We start from the raw sequence: 15,608 nt of genomic DNA on the forward strand, positions 1-15,608 counted from the left end.
TAATCTCTCCCTGCTCACCCCTGTCTGTGCACTTACTGCCAGCAGGGATGTGGGAAAGGGAGGGAAGGTGGGGAGATAGGACAATCCTTACTGGGCTGGGTAGCTTTGCTCTCTCTGGTCCCGGTGATGGCTAAAACCAGCTCTTTTTCTCATTGAGTGCTTTGTAGGCTCTACAGAGCCTATGCAGAGCCCTTCGTCTCCTCATTCCCAATGGCCATTTGGGACTCCTTCCTCAGCTCCTGCAAATCAGTTCCTCATCTTCAGCCTTTTTCTGATGAGGTCACCTCTCACTCCTACGGGCTACTGTGTTGTACCAACAGCAGCTCCATCCTTCACGTCCCATGTTTACTCATCCCCCAGCTCTGGCCCCCAAACTGCAAGTGAAAACCAGTGCTGGCAGATCAGCGCTTCCCTGGCTCCTCCACACAAAGGCACTCAAATCTCCTTTCCCATGAAATTTTCCAGGACAGGATAGACCCCAGTCCACAGTACACTTTACCTTTCTCAGGCATGAGTCAGGCGCCAGCCCTCTGGGTATCCCACATGCAAGGAAGGCATTTCAAAGCTGTAGAGGTGGCCCTTCCTCCGTCATCAGGCTTATGGTTTGGAGATAACACCCCTCCCTCAGCTCTTTCACAAACAGAAACGTGCCTGGCAGCAACTCTCTCCAAGTTAGTCTCTTCACCAGCCCTTCTTCCCTCTCCGAACTCTGACCACTTTTTATATCCTTGATGCGCTGAAGGGCCCAAGAGTCTTGGAACTGGTTTTTTAATTCCTTTCTTTGAAAATCCATATATATGGATCTGTCTCAGATACACGTGGGTACCCATTGTCCACCACCACGCTTGTGCTTCCATTGAAGCAGAGACCAGAGGAGCCCAATTCTAACATCCTGTTACATAAGTGAAAATGGAATTTCTTTGGAATGCCATTTATTGTCATGGTGCCAGGAGTTCATCATAATCAACATTACAAAGGAAATACCAAAGGAAGCAATAATGATCTGCCATTTATTGTAAAACATGACCTAGGTGTGTCTTTTTTCTGTGTTTATAAAATGACAAGGTTCAAATTATAATGTAACTTTCCACATAGCAATTGAAATCACAGACTGAGAGGTTATTACAGGACTAGGTTGGAATGAATAGATTATCCATATGATTTGATTTACCCTAATATAGTTTCTTTTAGTTCCAACATGATGCAAGAAATCTCCCACTTTTAACTCACCCTGAATTACAAATGACTTAACAGAAGCAGAAATATTTTCTCTGGAAAAACATAGTAAAGTGTAAAAGGAACTCTGGATTTTTAGCCATAACAAGATTTTTACACTGTATTTCCCCCTGATGTATCTGCCTTAAGATTCTTCAGTCACTTCATGTTGACTGTTTAGCCTCTGAAAACTCTAATTAGTTTAACAAGTTAGCCAGCCAACACCACAGCATAGAAAAGTTCAGGTCAGTTTTGCTGAAAAGAAGGCTCATTAAAGGTACAGAGCATGAGATATTGACCCAACCCTTCTGATAAATGATAGAAAAACTATTTGCTCATGAACTGAGTAAACTATGCCCCCACCTTGACACTGAATTTTAATCACTAGAAATGGAATTATATCAAAATTCAAACATAGCTGAAAAATTTTAAGATAACATGTTTAAATATGCGCATTTCAAGTAAAAGAACATTATTATAGTGATAATATCAGAGCCATTTGCAGAGAACTTTTGAGTCTTATAAAGAAAGCAATATATAGGCTGAGCGTGGTGGCTCACACCTGTAATCTCAGCACTTTGAGAGACCGAGGTGGGTGGATTGCTTGAGCCCAGGAGGTCGAGACAGGCCTGGGCAACATGGCGAAACCCCATCTCTACAAAAAATACAAAAATTAGCCAGATGTGGTAGTGTGCCTAGCTACTACAGGCACCTGCCTGTAGTACCGGCTACCCGGGGAAGTCGAGCTTGCAGTGAGCCGTGATCACACCACTGCACTCTAGCCTGGGCAACAGAGTGAAACCCTGTCTCAAAAAGAAAGAAAGAGAGAGAGAAAAAAAAGAGAGAGAGAGAGAGAGAAAGGGAGCATGCAAGCAAGCAGTATATAAACCAGTGAATTTTACCTGGCGCTTTTAAAAATAATATTTGAGTTCATATGAAATTTAAATAGCATCTTTTACAAATTTCAATGTATATTTCCTAGAAGTAATTCAAGGTACCCTCAATATATGGTGTCAGGTAGAGTATAAAGGGGTGTAATGATCAATGCAGCAACTTTATGACAGACATAAGCTGAAATGGGTGTAGAATGTTCTTTCTGAAGACCCATAATTAGATTTCTAGCTTGTTGTGAAATAAAACGGTTCAGGTACTCTAAGTGAAGTACATGACCTCTCAAACAAGAAAGCTGTCTCATTCTGCAAGGCCAGTTGCTTGCTTTTCACAGTGACACCCATCACCTTACTGAATCCTTTAAGAATGAAGTTCTTCTTGTCCAGTAACACTGCAGCTGGAAACAAGGCAGACGCTGGAAAGCACTAGAACTGTGCACAATGTTGACAGTGTAATCTGAAACTACTCAGCAGTTCCTAGTATCAGGTTCATACATAATTTGAACCAGACAGATTTCTTTTGAAACTTTCTCTTAAAAGTTTCATTTAAATTGGAAGATGAAGAGTATGAGTATCAAGAAAGAAATTACTGTTAGTAATCCAAATGAATTAAATGATCCTAAAATGATTTAAGTGATTCATAGCACTTTCCCAAGCAGTCTCTGTCCCCATAGTACTGGTTTCTGTATCAAGCTGTCAGGGGATCAGAGAAGAAGCTCATTAACCCATTCAGATGTGTATTCAACCAACATTTGAGCTCCTGGTAAGTGCCAGGTACTGTCATAAGCACCAAACCTATTAGTTTTGTGGAAGGCAGGTCTAACCCTGTCTTTGGGAAGCTTTAACCCTTATATCCATATTCATAGAAAGCTGACCTACCAGTTGAATGCCCACTCTGGATATGGGCAAATATTTTATTCTATTTTTTAAGTGCATACATACACACAAATACTTTAGCATAACTAAGCTGTTGGTTATGATTTATTTGCTTTGAAAAGCAGAGTTGCCTGCAATAATAGAGGAAGCACTGTCAGTGGAAAAGTAGGAAAACACATCTGCAGTCAAGAGGGAGGCATTTCAGTGCCTGTTATTATGCCCTGGAGCCAAGATGATGACAGTGAGACATAAGCAGCCCTTTATCAACCGAGTTCTGTTGGGTTCTGTGCTCTGAGGCCTCCCTGGATGCAGTCAAGGATAAGTCAGTGAAGCCCAAATCACCACCAAGACCCCTTCCTTTCTGAAAGAAGCTATAGAAAGATACACTACCTAATAAGGGCTAATAAGCAAATGACCAATTTTCTTTTTTTCTCTCTCTCTTTTTGAAACAGGGCCTTGCTCCATCGCCCAGGCTGGAGTGCAGTGCCACAATCACAGCTCACTGTAGCCGCCATGTTCTAGGGTTAAACGATCTTCTTGCCTCAGCCTCCCAAGTAGCTGGGACTACAGGCTACTACAGAGAATGGACCATCGTGCTCAGCTAATTTTTAAATTTTTTTTTAGAAATAGGGGCCTTGCTATATTGACTTGGCTGATCTTGAACTCCTGGCCTAAAGTGATCCACCTGCCTTGGCCTCCCAAAGCTCTGGGATTACAGGTCTGCGCCTCTGCACCCAGCCCCAGATGACTAACTTTCAAAAATCCTTTTCAAGTTAGAAAAAATATATTCAAAACATATTCATAAGCTTTTTTCTTAACTTATTTTTCTTAATCTTCATTCATGCATATAACTCACAGATTATTCAAACTTCTCTTATTATTTTTCTAACCCTTTAAAGGAGATTTCCAAAGCTTACCTTTACTTGAAGTAGAGTGGTTCCCATCCATTGATATTCAGGAGAAGTAGTTCATCTGAAATGAGGCCAGTTTTGAGACTTCAACATACATAAACTTAATTATTTTAGAAGGAATGTCAGTGGGAAAAATAAGAGGTACCATGACTTTTCCCTCCATTAATCAACAGATATTTCCATATAATAATAATATTTAAGTTACATGTATTTGCTCAGCTCTTTACACTTTACAAGGCACTTTTACAGACATTGCCTAAATATTTATTCTCATAACAGCTGGATTATTATCTGCAGGTGATGAACTTAAAACTCAGAGAAGTGGAAAGACTGGCTCAAAGGTCACAAGGATAAAAAAATAAAAAGGAATGCAGACACAGTACTTCTAATTCTAAGTCTCTTTTCACTCTATCAAATTACCTACCAGTATGTGCCATGAGTTATAGGAAGAACATCCTTTCTACAGTCACTGAATATCTGTTCTGTGCCTTTTATATTTCTGGCACTGTACTAGGTGATTTACATATATTATTTCGAAAACTACCAGTGTTTAAAGTAGCAAACAAAGGCACAGAGGAGGTAAGTACTGCCTGAGATTCATTCATTTATTCATTGATTCATCCATCATTAAAGAAGTTCAGGAGTAAGTCTGTGTTCTAGGCACTGGAGATATCGCTATGAACAAGACAGATTAGGTTTCTGCCTTCAAGTTTATGTGCTGGCAAGAGGAAAAAGATAGCAAACACATACACAAATAAGTAAGTAATGTAATTTTAAATGGTGTTAAGTGCTTAAGAAAGATAAAGATGCAGGCTGGAAAGTAACCAGGACTACAGGATTACTTTAGATGGTGTGGTCAGGGGATATCTCCCTGAGAAAGTAATAGTTCAGCTGAGAGGAAAGTGTTGCTGGAAAAGAAAACCAGCAGAGAAAGGCACTGAAATGGGAATGAGACCGGCATGTTTGAAGAGAGGGAAGGAAGCCAGTGTGGCTGAGCATGGAGGGTCCGGGAGGTGACCCTGAAAAGAATGGAGCCGTGTGGGGATTCTAGGCCATGGAAAGGAGGTTGGCCCTCATTCTAACTGCAATGGGAAGCCATTAGATGATTCTAAGAGAAAAGAGTGATCTAAGTTTTGTTTTCAGAAGATGCCTGCAGCTCCATCCTTTGTGTAGAGAATGGACTGTATAGAAGGGTATGTGAAAGGCAAGAGATGAGTGAATCCAAACGGAAAATAGAAGTGGAGACAGTGAAAAGAAGTTGGATTTGCGGTATATTTTTAGAGAGAGAGCTGGAAGAACTTCCTGGCAGATTGTTTGTGGGGAGTGGCAGACAGAAGAATAAATAATGATTTGGGGCCTGAGCAAGTGAGTGGATAGTGGATCTGTTAACTGAAATGGGAACAACTGGTGGGTGGGCAGGTTTCACAGGCAGGTGTTTGAGAAGACAGTTGGTGTCAAGCTTCTGTTTAGACATGTTAAGTTGGAGATGATACCTATTAGGCATCTGACTAGTGATCTCAGAGCAGTTGTACATAAGAATCTGGAGCTCGGGGGAAAGGGATCAGAACTGGCTTACATAAGGCAGTTAAAGGCATGTCTTTTCTGCTAGGAAATGAGACTTAGGCAGAGCCTTGAGGTTCTCTATCATTTAAAGACACAGAGACCATAACCAGAAACATCATGCTGTCAGTCAGATATCTTTCTATTACATCACTCCATCTCCATGATTAAAGTCAAATCTCAGTAAAACTGAGCACATCAAGAAACCCCAAAAATATTACATATAAAACTATTTGCCAGTTTTCCTCTTCAGTCTTTTCTTTTGTTAGTAATTTTAATTTGTCTTTTAAATAAATGTAGATTTTGAAGTGTGACATTTTAGCAAGGTCAAACTATTCATTATCAGTTAAAGTCATATGAAAAAGTGGTAGTGTTCCCTATTTATATATATAATGCATTATGAAAAACTTTTGCTTGATGTGATGTGAGTTACAAGCTAAGATTTTCCAAGAACAGGTAGTTGTCCATTACATAAATCTCTTTCTCAAGGCACTGATTGTCAGTCTGTGTTCTACTAATGACCAAGAATTGTGAAGCAACTCTAGTTCTGTGGAAGAAAACCATTTCTAATAAAAAATTATTCGTATAAATTTATGGGGTACAAGTGTAATTTTGTTACATGCATAGATTGTGTTGTGTTGAAGTCAGAGCTTTTAGGGTATCCATCACTCAGATAATATACCTTGTACCCATTAAGTAGCCTGCCTTCATCACCCTTCTCCCAGCCTTCACCCTTCCCAGTCTCCATTGTCTGTCCACATGGAAGAAAATCTCTCTGGGCTTCATTAGGATGAGAAGATGAGAGTTTTATTCTGAGCCTAGCTGTCCTTTACTATGACATTATCATAGTTCACAGTATCCAAATGTGACTCACAGGGAATTCACTCAACAGTTACTGAGATACCTGAATTAACATTTCTAGGTCTCTTGTTCAAATGTTAATAAAGCCAGTGCTTCTTAGAGGTGAGATGAGGTTAGATAAGGTCATGTAGACTCCAACATAACCAGTGTCTCGAGTTCTCCTTCAACCTACCATGACGTTAGCATTTCATCTCTTCACAATTTTTTCTATAAACATACAACTGCATATTACATTCATTTATTTGTCTACTTAGCAAGGATCTGTTCAGTGTCTATGACATAACACTGTTAGGTACAGATAGAAATACAAATGAAATGCATTGCTCTTCAGGGTCTTACTAGAAAAGATGAAATAATCTAAAATTGTGGATAGACTAAACAAGATGTTTTCTATATATGGTCCAGGAGGGATTATATAATGCCTATTAAAATTCTTGACTGAGACTAATGACAGAAATCCATGGAGGATTTAAACAGTTGGGGGCTAAACCTATGGAAATAAAATAACAGCCTATATAAATTACACGAACTATTATATATGCATAAAATTAATTTCTCTGGGATCTCAAGAACATTAATGTAATTATTCATTTTAAGTTTATATATTTATGTTTTTAGAGAAAATCACTATAGATTAAGTCATAGGTCTCTACATTGATCAAAAGCAGATCCACCCTCATATTTGCTCCCATAAGGGGACCACATACTTTCTTAAATTCAATATTATATTACCCTTAAGAAAACTTGGCTGGGTGCAGTGGCTCATGCCTGTAATCCCAGCACTTTGGGAGGCCAAGGCAGGCAGGTTGCTTGAGCCTAGGAGACCAGCCTGAGCAACATGGTGAACCCCATCTCTACCAAAAAAAAAAAAAAAAAAAAATCGCTGGGCATGGTGGCACATGCCTGTAGTCCCAGCTACTCAGGAAGCTGAGGCAGCAGATGGATTGAACCCAGGAGGTCAAGGCAGCAGTGATCCTGGGAGGAAAATGAGACCCTATCTCAAACAATAAAAGGAAAAGCAGCTTTAGTCTTTCACTTTTTTTTTTTCTGACCAATACCACCAACAAAAGCAACTATTCCTGTTCAAACTTACATTCATTAAACAAATATTCATTGACTGTTTCTTATAGGCTAGATGTTTCAGTAGCCTCTGGGGATACAAGGGGATATTTAGAGACCATTCCGTGCTCTTGACACAAGTAATTACACATGTGATGAGTGCAGCACAGAGCTGGGGGGACATGCAACACCTCTGCAGGAGGCTCAGAGATAAGTCGGGAAGGAAGGTGTTCCAGACCAAGAAAATCAAACCTGGAGGTAAGAAAGAACACAGTGCATTCATTCAGCTGAAACCTATCCAGCTTGACTTAAGCAAGAGGAGCTCCAGAGAGAGGCACATGAGGAGACTGGAGAGGTCAGGTGGCCAGTTCTAATGTCATCTAGAGGTCAAGGGAAAGCCAGGAGGTCCTCCAGCAGGAAAACACAGGTGCAGGTGCAGATTTACACTCCGAGAAGACCACTCCTGGAAGCTCAATTCTGCTTCATGGTATTAGTAGTTTATTAGTGAATAATATACTTTACATTGTCACCATCACCCCACTTCATGAAAAAGAAGAGCTCATAAAAAAGAATCTGTATTGAATTGAAAGGTAAAGCTGTCATAATCGAAAAGCTGATTCCTTGTCATATTTTTTTAATGCTCCATGAAATTTTATGGCCTTGAGAGAATTTTATCTTCTAAATCTAGCCAAATAATGCTAGTGGCTGTTGCAGAATTAGTGTGTTTTGTGTTATATAGTGGTGCGGATTTTTTTTTTCTTCCTTAAAATACCCCTAGAACTTTTGACCTGTCCTGTGACTGAATTCTGGATACTATTGGTTATAATAGTGCAAAACAGGTCAGAGATAACATAAGATAAAGAATATAGTCTCTTAGCACTTAGCCAATCTCTTTGGCCATCATCCCACAGAAAATATTCCTCAGGAGTGCTAAGGTATCAGTTATTAGAAAGTAATCTATTTTTAGAAACACCAAACTCAGCTTACCTTCTTTTCTAGATTTAGACCTTGTTTTAAAGAATACAATTCTTTCAGTTTTTCACAGGGAGACATTTATCTATAGTAATCAATTCCACTAATTTATTTATTTTTTTTTAATTTTGAGACAGAGTCTCACAGTATCACCCAGGCTGGAATGCAATGGTCAATCACAGCTCACTACAACCTTGATCTCCCAGGCTCAATCAATCCTCCTACCTCAGCCTCCTAAGTAGCTGGAGCTTCAGGCACGTGCCACCAAGCCCAGCTAATTTTTTATATTTTTGTCGAGACGGGGTCTCCCTATGCTGCCCAGGCTGGTCTCAAACTCCTAGTCCTATGAGTTCTTCCTACCCCAGCCTCTCAAAATGCTGGGATTACAGGGATAAGCCACCATGCTCAGCTGTCTCCACATATTTATATCATGGAAATTGTACTGATTCTTGAGTCCACGAAGAGTCCATGAAGATATAAACATGTTCTGTTTAATAAACATATTGTTGTTAGCATGTTTCTTTCTGCAGTGGTGGGAGGATTACCATCTCATTATTTTCCTATACTCTTAGTTTTAACCAGCTATTAAAATAAAGTGCTAAGCAGAAGAAATCTGCATATTAATATAAACATTGGGCTCATTTATCTGTGTGTCTTTCGTGAACACATGATGAAGTGTTTCTGGATAGTGTGGATTGGTCAGGCACAACAGAGATCAGCAAATGCAGTGAAGCCAGAGATACACCAGATTGTTCTTTCAAAACTTCCTCAGGAAACATGTTGTCTTAATTGTGGAGGCAACACAGAAAAACAACTGGAACCACATTCTGCAGCACTTTTTCTAGCTATGAGCATTTATTACCTTACTTGAATGGTGAGTTGTCTCTGTAGCTCCATTTTGTAAGCAGCCAAATTTTAGTAGCATCATGTGGTTCTCACATGTTTGAGTTCAAAAATTATTTTTATAAAAACAAAAATAGACAAATAAGATTTAGTTTAACTAAAAAGCTTCTGCACAGCAAAAGAAGCAGTCAACAGAGTAAACAGACAACCTACAGAATGGGAGAAAATATTAGCAGACTAGACATCTGACAAAGGACTAATAATTGGAATCTACAAGAAACTCAAACAACTCAACAAGAAATAAACAACTCCATCAAGAAGTAGACAAAGGAATGAACAGACGTTTTTCAACAGAAGACATATAAGTGGCCAAAAAACATGTGAAAAAATGCTCAACATTACTAATCATCAGAGAAATATAAATTAAAACCACAAAGCAAATGGAAAGCAAAATCATGGAATCAACCTAAGTGTCCAATGTCCATCAATGGTTGATTGGATAAGGAAAATGTGGTGTGTGTGTGTGTGTGTGTGTGTGTATGCAGATATATATATATATATATATACACACATATATTATACACACATGTATGCCATGGAATACTACTCAGCCATAAAAAAGAATGAAACTGGAGGCCATTATCCTAAGTGAAATGACTCAGAAACACAAAGTCAAATACTACATGTTCTCACTTATAAGTGGAAGCTAAACAATCTGTACACATGGACATAGAGAATGGAATAATAGACAATGGAGACTCCAAAAGGTGGGAGGATGGGAGAGGGGATGAAAAATTACCTATCGGGTACAATGTACGCTATTTGGGTGATGGGTATACTAAAAGCCAAGACTGTACCACTACATAATATGTCCACATAATAAAACTACATTTGTATCCCCTAAATCTATAAACTTTTTTTAAAAAGAAGTGATTTAAAAAAATCAAACTTTTCCGTTGGATTGTCTATTGAGGTTCTTTTCAATTATCTAAAAATATTTTTCATTTTAATTTTTAAAAATACTCTAAATAAAAGTTGAAATTTCTTATTATTCTAGACCAGAGTTTAAAGCAACATGGGCCCTTTTGGTTTTACGAGAAGTTTTATGAATATATTAGTTTACTAGTTTTTATCTCTATTAGTAACCAATAAATATATAGCAAAAAAATCACTAGGCTTTATCGACCTAGTGATAAAGAGAAAGTTAGAGGTACATAGATAATTTCCATCATAATTGATAATTTTTAGAAATTCTATAGCAGAACACTGAAAAGCATCCTACTTGTTAAGCAATTTACTCCATTTTTCTCATGGTATTGGGTACACTAAAAATTGGTCATTAAAGGCATATTGAATATTCTTGTTTTCATGTACCTCTGTTCATTATATGAAGTTCAATTCAGGATTTGAAGTCTTCACATAATCCCACAAAAATGCATACGGTTAGTATAAATTGAAAAAAAATAGGGTATTTCTCTAAATGCAAAAAGAAAAACATCTGTCTTTAAATTTTTTAAACCCTGCCTAAATTGACATGTGCTTTACATTAGTCCTGTATTATTCAAACTTTCATACATATGTGTGCATTATGTATTCTCACACACAGTTTAGTGATGGGGTTTGTGTATGTATAAGGTACCTGCAAATCCAAACTACTTCATTTGAAATTTGGGAAATTTTTCCTAAAATAACTTCCACAAATATATATGTGTATATGTAGGTATATATGTATATTTTATATGTAAATATTTATATATGCATATTATATATAATATATGCATTCTACATATGTATTATATATCTATAAAATAGTACCATGGAATGCTTTAAATATATTTTAATTGGTTTCCGGAGTTGGGGTGTGTGAGTTATTCTATATTTTAAGGATAGTGTCCTTTTTAGGAAAACATTGAAGTGTGATCTTTCAGATAGATGTGCCTTCCTGAAGAAGGAAAGACTAATTAAAAAAAAAAAGAAAGAAAGAAATTATCTCCTGGTCTGGTTTACTTTTTGCAACAGCTGTTAAAATTCAGAGAGTGACAGAGAAATATCTGTAGCAGCTCTACAGATGTTCACAAAAGAAAAATATCTCCTTTACCTGCCTTGGTGAGCATCTTATCAGCAAGCACATTAACTCAAACAATAACTACTCTTATCTGCAGAGGCCAGGTTCAGGCTCATTAGTGAAGTGAACTGGCAGCCACTCCCCTCTACATAGCAACTGGAGCAAATATTGTTCCAGCCCGCCGAGTGACCAATGAGAACTGAGATAGTGCCATGGAATCTTTTCAGTACGAGTAGTGTTAGTGTGAACAACCTCTCTTTGACTCTCATTCGCCTTCTCATTTAATCTCTACCATTTCAAGAGAATGATCTCATCTACAGACTGTAAATACTCGGGGACTTTTATGAAGGGAAAATATTACAAAGGGCTGAAGTTTGCTTCAAGAACAACTTAGGTAGGCACTTCAGTTTAATTACTAGCAACTTGCATATGTTGTGGTATTTCAAAAGGGCTGTAGTGTTAGTACACTCATTATGGAAATTTCTAAATGTCAGTGTATGAATCAGTAACAGTGATGATTTTTATTATTCTAAAAAGATCTCTAAGATAACTAAAATTAAGCAGGCTGCACGTTCTCTAATCATGTAATGAATGAATCAGGATTCTTGTTTGAGATGCAGGCCAAATGTGCTCTGGAACTGGTTAGTGCGGCATATGGTGAATCTAAATCAGACTTGACCCCTGCAGGTTTGTAACTGAAACTTTGTATAAATTGACCACACCCTTGATTAACTCTTCTGCTGCCTAGAAAATAATAAAAATTGTGAAGTGGGACTGATGGCTTTTGAAAAATACAATCAGGGGCTTGTGTCTCTTTGCAATTTTAGAGGAAATGTCACAGGATTTTAATTCCTGCCATGCAATATTGACCGTGTTTCCTGTCTCTTCCCTTCTGCTTGTGCTTTTTGCCTTGCTTTATGATGCTGGAAAGTATGGAAGCCTTTATCTACCGTGTAAATATGTACATCGTTATAATTCAACAGAGAACCGGGCTTCAAATTACAGCCTCCGGATGCAATAACCTTGGTTATCTACCGAGTACAAAGTAAACAACTTACTTTACTGTCAAAAGTTTTACTGCAATATGTTGCAGGGCTTACTACTAGAACAAACATTCAATAATTGTCTGTCTATTTAACGGGCGGATTTTATTTCAAACCAAATAGATACTGTCTTTGTAAATGCTGAAATGTTTGGTTTTTGTTTTTAGCCCAGAAGAAAATTCCCACAAATACAAACCCATTCTGGCCACCTAAGAATTTTGTCCTAGAAGCAGCATGCTTTCTTTCGCTTACGGGTTTTAAAACTTGGCCACATGGTATTTTTAAGTTGGCAAAGTAATACCTTTTAGATGCGCCTTCAGGATTTTGCTTAATTGAGTACAGCAGGTTAACAAAAGTGCCAATGTCCCTTTAAAACAAAAACCAAAATGCTCTATGGACTTAAAGCTAATGCTAAATATGAGATTAAATTGCCAATTGCACTTTTCCATGTTTATCTTCTGAGATAGGAATAAAATTAAAATGCGTTACCATAGCAGCATCTGTAACATTTTATGAGACAAAAGATCCTTTTTTCCACACAAAGATCCAAGCCAAAAGCATTATCCATTAAGGAAAGCAATAAGGCTAGAGGGACGTATTTTTTATAGTCATATTATGGAAATACTAAAGATCCAGTGTCCTGAAGTCAAATTGGGAAACACAGCTGTTCACATTCATTTTTGTCCTGGATTGACACTCTTGGTTAATTCCTGAATATTGATCAGTTCTTATCCTCCAACATCCCTAAAACTGGAAAAGTTTTCTCCTATCCACATTTATTCTCAAATCACATTTTAGGGAATAACAAAGAGGTGAATATAAATCTATGCCTTGTGAAGCATTTATTTAGGCACTATGCCTGACTTGGTTTTGTAATCTTGATTTTTATTCTCTGGAGCTTATTTCTTTGGCTCTCTTCTTTGAAAATAATGGCAGGGTTCTCATCTAAAGAAAAAACATAGAGAGCTTTTAAAACCTTGCAGTCCATGAATTTTCTTTGCATTTCCTCCTAACCACCTTTGCCTTCTTTACCATTCAGTTCTCCTTTCTCCCAGAAACTTTCCAGAGTTTCTTCCGTCTTTTCCTTCTACTTCATTTATTCTGCACCATATGCTCTAAAACTTACCAGTTCCTTCATCTATTTACTCTGTGTGTGATTCTGTGAACTGTAAGTAGAAGATTCTAGCTGGATCCATTTTAAAACTAAGATAACTTTTTTCCCCTAAACGTAAGCACTATGTCCAAGTTATCAATCAAATTTATCTGCTTTGATAGTTAACTCATTACATACATGAAACTGGAAAAGTTTTCTTCCATTCACAATTCTTAAGTTAGCTTAATATTTACATAACTTATCAACCATTCAATTAGAAGTTTTTAAGTATATCTAAGGAAAAATTTTTAATTGCAATCCCTGACTTCATTTAAATTCCAGTTGACTCCCAAAATGTGTTACTTTTCACAGATCCAGAATTTTTAAAACTATAGAAGTCATGCCACTCAGTTCTCTGTATTCTCCTTGTTGTCTGTTGACAATTTTTAGCATTCTTTAGAAATCTGGTTTTATCGGCAGAATGCAAGATTCTTGAAGGTAAATTTCATGCTATGAACATCAGCCTTCCACAACTGCTTATTGAGTAGACTACTAAACCAAAGAATCTTAAAGCTTTCTCTGTAGATTTTAAGCCTGAAGAGAAGTTAATGTTCTGAATAATTCTATTGCCTCGAGACTACTGTAGATGACTGAGTTACAGCACTTTGGTTTATAAGAATTATCAGTGCCAGGCCGGGCGTGGTGGTTCACACCTGTAATCCCAGCACTTTGGGAGGCCGAGGCAGATGAATCTATTGTAGTATGGTAGCTGGTCAATAGGCTTGGCCCTTATAATACCTGAAGCACTAGAAGCTTAAAGCCTGAGGAGAAAGGCCTTGCTTAGTAAAAAATCGACTTCCTGTCCCTCTTGATACAGTACTCAGTGCAGTGGACACAGCTTTCTCTTCTTGGCAGTGAAACCTCCCTCTGCACTTGTCACCTTAAGCAGTCCGTCATCACCACCATTATAGCCGTCAGTTTGTGGTATCATTGTTCAGCACTCAGTGTGGTCCAGGTACTCTATAAACATATCTCGTCCACGATCTGATTTAATCTTCACAATAATCCCATGATATAGATATATTTGCCAGATATGGAAACTAAGGCTCAAAAAGAACAGTTATCCAAAATGGTTATGTAGGAAAACTGGGGTACAAACAGGTCATTCTCCCTCCAAGGGCCAAGATTCTAACTGCTTTTTCACAGTGGTAGAAAAATATTAAGGGGAACCTCCACCTTTTGATTTGCTCTGGGTTAGTAAACCCTTTCAGTAGGTGTAGACGTTTAATAGGCCTCTCAAACTCAACGTGTCCAAACCGAACACTTGATTTGATATCCCCCTTCCCAATCTGTTCCTCATACAGTCTCAGAAAACGGCACCACCATCTAGCCACTTGCTTAAAGCCAAAGCCTGAGAGTCATACTCTGTTCCTTCACAGCTTACTTCATCAGCAGGTCCTATTGGCAAAACCTCCAAATCTGAACATGCTTCTTGCCACCCGCACTGCTCAACCCTGGTCCAAGCCATCCTTCCACGGACATCAGAAGCTACCTCCTAAATAGTATTCATTCTTTTGTGCTCCATATAATGGTCAGAGTGCTCTTTTTAAATTGTAAATCTGATCCAGACATCAGCCAGCCGACAACCCACCAGCACCGGTGGTTGTCGGCAGGCTGATGTCTGGAGCAGATTTTTTTTTTTATTTATTAATTTAGAACAAAATCTGCTGTCCTTAATATAATCTACAAGTAAAGCCCAGCCAGCATGTTCTAGAATCTGTCCACCTCTCCACCCTCATCTACCACTCTTCTCCCCATCTCACACCTACAGCTGTGTTCTGAGTAAGCTTTCTTTCCATTTCTCAGGATTTCCAAGCACAGGAAGTCTCAGGGCCTGTGCATTTCCAGTTCCTTCTGCCTGGAGTGCTCTTTTTCCTAGATCTTCTCATGATGACAGGTCTCAGCTCAAAAGTCACCATCTCAGGAAGCCCTGCTCTGAACACTCCCACCAAAAGATCCCTCCCCTACCCCATTTCTTTCTACCCCATTGCCTTTTTTTGTTAATTGTGTAGCATTTACCACTCTCTGCAGTCATTTGTTTATTTACCTGCTTATGTGTTGAACTATCTCTCTCCTTCACTAGGTCTTTAGTTCCTTATCAACTGAGTTTGTCTGTCTTTCCCAATTCTATACGCCCAGTGTCCAAAACACCTGACATAT

General features: G+C 38.3%; 2 protein-coding genes across 8 annotated transcripts in view; one reads left to right on the forward strand and one right to left on the reverse strand.

Moving 5' to 3' along the window:
• DDX60L (DExD/H-box 60 like) overlaps window positions 1–788 on the reverse strand; it is a 199,330-nt gene extending 198,542 nt beyond the window's left edge. For all 3 annotated transcript variants that reach the window (XM_063664272.1, XM_063664270.1, XM_063664269.1), the window contains exon 1: window positions 500–788. The gene's annotated coding sequence lies outside the window, so the exon portion shown is untranslated. The remainder of the gene's footprint in view (window positions 1–499) is intronic.
• PALLD (palladin, cytoskeletal associated protein) overlaps window positions 1–15,608 on the forward strand; it is a 442,141-nt gene that overhangs the window by 61,175 nt on the left and 365,358 nt on the right. The gene's annotated exons all lie outside the window — the stretch shown is intronic.

Source organism: Pongo pygmaeus, chromosome 3, assembly GCF_028885625.2.
Source record: "Pongo pygmaeus isolate AG05252 chromosome 3, NHGRI_mPonPyg2-v2.0_pri, whole genome shotgun sequence".
Taxonomy (NCBI): domain Eukaryota; kingdom Metazoa; phylum Chordata; class Mammalia; order Primates; family Hominidae; genus Pongo; species Pongo pygmaeus.